Here is a 6,000-nt window from a genome sequence, read left to right as displayed (position 1 = left end):
ATTTATCCTAAACTTCATGCACATTTCATGAAACAATACTCAATGCTGACAACTGAAATATAATTATTTTTTTTTTCGAATAAGTATTTTTGAAATATGCTAAATAAATACTTAAAAAACATAATACAATACGCTTAGTGTGTGAGCGTCAGTGCAAAAGAAAAACGATCGGTGGAGCTTGGTGATTCGTATAAAGCAAGTCAAAGATTTTTTAGATTTAAAATAAACACAAACAAGTCCAAATCGAGTCCTGTGGCTCCTGATGATAGGTTTTATGAAGCAAAGAGATTGTAAGAAAACTGAACATGATTACAAGCCAAAACAGTTTGCCCAGGCTGTGGATCAAACCTAATAATATTGTAAATAATGCTCAGTTTCTTGCACAGACGGATTGTTTCACTCCATAAGACCTCAGTCGGAGCCACGGGAAATGATTTGGACTTGTTTGTATTTGTTTATTTTTAATCTCAAACAACGGGTGACAATTGACTTGCATTATACAGATTTCCATGGAACATGGATTCCGCTAAAAATCTGAATTTTAAATAAATCTTCTTGTATTTTAGTACCTTTAATTTATTTGGGTGAGTAAATTCAAAAACCTTTTTAACCTGTCAAAACCCTACAGTTACTTTCATGAGTGGTTCTGTTTCATTTTTTACATTTTTAAATTCATTTAATTATTTTTTTATATATTAACATATTGAATAATTCCTATTTTAGATGAAAATGAAAAATGCTAATTCTGCATTTTAAGAAAAACAGGCTTGTGATCTTTGAGTGTTGAGAAGAAAGGACATTGTATGAAATTACTACAACAGATAGAGGAGATGTTCACTGCTCTATTGTGATATGAGAGCTTGAAGGCAGACAATCAAAAACGACACTGTTACATAAGCCTCCCAAACCATCAGTGTGCAACATGAAACAAATGCTATGGTCTTTTGGGATTCGACAGTGACAATTTCATATAGCATGGTCGAGATGATTTCAGACTGAGCATCAGAATGGGGAATAGAGGTGATTGAAGTGACTTTGAATGTGGTGTGGTGATTGTTCTTGCCAGATGGGCTGGTTTAAGTGTTTCAGCTGATCTGCTACAACAAAGCAGCTCTGAATATAGTGAAAATAGTTGAATATGTAGAATTAAAGTGTAGAATGTAGAAATATGACCCTTTTTAGATGATGTAAAATGTCTATGATGTCCCTGGAGTGTGTATTTGAAGTTTCAGTTCAAAATTTCACACAAATATATTTTTTTAAAACTCTCTGAAACTGCCACTTACACTTCGATCCAAATTGTGCTATTTTGGTGACTGTCGCTTTAAATTCAAATGAGATTGTGCTTTGAAACCTCTCTCTTCAAAAAAGGTGGAGCTACAAACACCAACAGTGTGCAGGCCCGCAGAACCACACACGTTTTAGGCACACACAATCTAGGACACACAATCTAAGCAAACCATATATGGTAACTAACTCTTTAGCATTATCGCCACCTATTGAATTTCACAAATATGGTTTCCCATTTCAGTCATTATTATTATTATTATATCGTAACGATCATTTTAACACCTCTGCAGTTTCTGAACTTAAATTATGTAAATGAAAATAATTGGTTAAAGACACTTATGACTTTATTCATGTGTCCATATACACAAAGAAAACATAATAGACCTTCTAATTGTTGGATTAAGTGTAATAAACTAATTCAAGCTCTTAATATTATCATAATTGGTTAAAATCACTTTGTTGTAAAATATAAAAAGCAAACTATAATATGTCACTTTAAAATAAATTAACCTACTATAGTTAACCATTTAAACAATATATATATATATATATATATATATATATATATATATATATATATATATATATATATATATATATATATATATATATATATATATGTATGTATGTATATATATGTATGTATATGTATATAAATGTATGTGTGTGTGTGTGTGTGTGTGTATACACTTATGATTTTTTTTATTAATAGTTAATTTGTTCCTATTTGTTTCCTATTACTGTAGTATTAAATTACTACAGTATTAAATGTGGGAAATCATTAATTAAAAGGTTATTAGAAAATTAAGCTAATAAACACATTAGTAAAACATTAATATAGTGTTATACATTTGTTACATGTAAAAAGATTTTTATTACAAATAATGTATTATTGCCTATATTAACTTGCTATTATTTCCTTCATCTTAAATTAATCCATTATATAAATTAAACCTGTCCAAATGAGATCATTCAGCAAGGCCAGCAAACGAGTATCTGCCATATTATTGTCAGTTAATAATGACTGATCAGCTATAATGACTGATTAAAAACTGTTCACTCTATTAAACAATGGAAACGGAAGCAATGCTACCCATTCGGCCGTCTCAATCACAATATTTGTGAAATAAGGTAAAGTAAACACTATTGTTTATTGTGCACAATATTTATTAATCATATAAATCAAAATATATCGATGACAATTTCCAAAAAGACGTTATAACTTTAACATCCGTCGTAACCATATATGGTTTGCCTAGATTGTGTGTCCTAGATTGTCTGTGCCTAAAATGTGTGTGGTTCTGCGGGCCTGCAGCTGGATATTATTGGGGGTGTGTCAGCAAAGCAGCAGATTCAAAACTCTAAAGGCAGATGGCTGCTTCTCAATCAGGACTGTCTATGCTAATGAGGAAGAGATTGTCACTTATAGACAGGGTTTCCCATCTGATAACATCTGCAAAGGCAGAATGTCAGTCTAAGTGTTTCTGTAGACTGTTTTTATCAAGTGTGATTATGAAAAATAAAATAAATTTTTTTTTTACCATTAAAGGCTGGCTATATTCACACACTTTTGCCACACAACTGTGTTTAAACACTTATTAAAGTAATTTTTTGCATAATAGTTCCACTTTAAGCCAGATCTGAAGCCAAAAGGATATGTATGTGTATATGTGGATAAGTGAGGAACTGGAGATGTTATAAAAGCAATTTAATGTGGCAAACACTTATAGGCCACAAAGTGGGGTATCGATTTACTATCGATGTGAGAGAGCAGCTGGTGTGTTTGTGTTGCACAGCAGCTCCCGTGTGGCGGTTTCACTGAGTGACTCATGTGTATGTCTCATGATGACTCATGTATGACCTGTATGGAGCAAGATCAGTGTCAAAAATAATACATTTGCAAGATAAAATTCATACATGCACAGGACAACTCACATTACAAAGTTTGTAAATTTAAATCACTATTCATAAATACATCACACAATTTATAAATTCACAAGTAAAAACCATACATATTTTTGCCAAAGGAAGTGTGTTTGTGTTTTTCTAATCATGGTTTGAACTTAAATTTGGATTTGTGTATTTTTGAATCGTGTTTTGAATTTGTGAATTGGTTTTGTGTATTTTTTTAATCGTGTTTTGAATTTACGAATCTGATTTGTGTATTTTTTTAATCGTGTTTTGAATTTATGAATTTGATTTGTGTATTTTTTTAATCATGTTTTGAATTAACAAATCGGATTTGTGTATTTTTTTAGTCGTGTTTTGAATTTATGATATGGATTTGTGTATTTTTTTAATCATGTTTTGTATCTATGAATTGGATTTGTCTATTTTTTTAATCATGTTTCAAATTTACAAATTGGATTTGTGTATTTTTTAATCGTGTTTCGAATTTACGAATTGTATTTGTGTATTTTTGAATCGTGTTTTGAATTTACAAATTGGAATTATGTGTTTTTTTAATCGTGTTTTGAATTTGTGAATTGGATTTGTGTAGTTTTGAATCATGTTTTGAACTTATGAATTGGATTTTCTACATTTTGTTAATTGTGTTGTGGATGTGTAAATTATATTTTGTAAATGTATTATTTTTAAGTCTGATCTAGCTCCATAGACCTGCTGTACAATGAAAATCTGAGCGAGTGTTTCTAGTGGTTTGTTCAATAAATCTTATAATGTCTTACCAAATGCCTCCACCATTTTGGTGGTACTGGTAGGCAAAGGTATTTGGATTTTATGTAATATTTGTCTATTGCGCCACGCAAGATCACAAGGCACAAGGAAAAGTGTTTGAAAATCAAATCTGACATCATTTTTGGTGTTACATCAAAGTGTACAGTTTACGAAACAATTCTTAATTCAAGATACATGTTTGAAAATATGCTCTCTCACTTCTTTAGCAGCACTGGTTCTGGAAACAATTTCCCCAGTCAATCTTTTAGGAATTTATAAAAAAGTCTTTATTAGAGTTGAAGCATGATGAAACCAACCAGTAGCAAGGTGAAACAATATTACAATCTCTAATTTAATACAGAAATAAATGAAAATTGAACGAAGACTCTCTGAATTATCTGTACAGCAGCAGTAGAACAGTTTTATTTCTAAATTGAGTCTGTTTAGATTTAAAGTTGTTTTCAGACTTAAAACATGTCAAAATAATGACCTTTTTTGAAGTGTGTAAGACTTCGCTTTATTTAAAGTTTCTTCAAACCTTTTAAGTAAAGTGTTGCATAAAGGTATTTGTTCAGAGTCAGGCTTTTAAATCTTCCTTTAGCAATATCACTTTTACATAACACACATACATTCAATTTAGACAGGAAAACCATCAGCACTGCTTTTATCTTTCTGGGATGTTTGTTGAGCTTTGGAACTGAACTCAAACAATGCTGTAAAATAGGGCTGTACTTGTACCGAATGGCAGATCTGCAGTTCTTTTCGCAATAACAATTAGCACAACATTTAGGAATGTGTTTAAATGTATACACAAGTTGTTTTTTTGAAATGTTTTTGACAAGTGTTTAACTCAGAATGCAGCTTTTGTTTCTTTTAACTCTGCTGGAATAATTACATTTACTGACACAACACTCAGCTTATTAAAGCTGTCTCCTCTCATAATATAAATACTATATCAGGTTACTCATACACATGTTGACATAGGTTTAGACAGGCGTTTCCAAATGGTCTTCAGTGTTTTTCAATGTTAGTGCAAATCAATATTTAATAATAGTATAAGAACATGTATGACATTCAACAGCTTTCACGAATGTAATCTATGTAATGCAGTCAGACTGATTCAGCATATGTTGACTTTAAAAATAATACAAATTATTCTTTAATTACTATTTAGTATATAATTATAATGTTGAATTATTCAAATTAATTAAAAAAGTTAATTAAGATTTTATCATATGAAACACTTTTTAAGACACAATACCAGGTTTCTTGTAACACTTTTACATTATCATGTATTAAAGGTGCCATAGCATGAAAATCTGGAATATACCTAGGCATAGCTAAATGATACGAGTTCAGTAAATGGAAATTACATACAGTGAGTCTCAAAAACCATTGTGTCTTACTTCTCATGTAAATCAGTGTGTAAAATCCTTGTGAAAAACAGACCAGTCTGAGCAAAGCACTGACGCTAACAATCCACACTGCATTATTAATATGCACTCTCCTGACAACATTTGATTGTCCCCAATGTTTCATACTGATATTAAAACAATGATCATTTCCCTTAATTTAAAATTTACCTAGGCTTATTATACCCTGTAAAAATTGTGTTTTCCGGCTATACGGTCGTGAATTGCATTTAAGGACCTTGATCTCTGCTCTGTCAACTTTTGATATTGAGAATTCACCTCTACAGTTTAACAAAGTGACTTTTTTTTTTTTTTTACATTTTAGTAGTTTTAAATAATATAATCATAAATAATATCTAGAGAATTAAGTCTGTAAAATAAACTTTTCAAGGCTTGTTCGAACTTTTCAAGATTAAAAGTTATTGAAAGAAAGATCAAGATCTCATAATGCAATTTAAAAGCACAAATAAATAGGGAAAAATAAAATATGAATCACAAAATATGGAAAACTGTTAATTCACAGATATTTTCTATCTCTTATTTTGAAAAAAAGACCTGCATTAAAGTGCTCTCACATAATCAACCATCTTTTGTAGTTTAACATGTATATTGTGGAATTTAC

The sequence above is a fragment of the Danio rerio genome, chromosome 6 (genome assembly GCF_052040795.2).
Source record: "Danio rerio strain M-AB ecotype USA chromosome 6, GRCz13ab, whole genome shotgun sequence".
NCBI lineage: Eukaryota > Metazoa > Chordata > Actinopteri > Cypriniformes > Danionidae > Danio > Danio rerio.
This window is presented reverse-complemented; position numbering follows the sequence as displayed.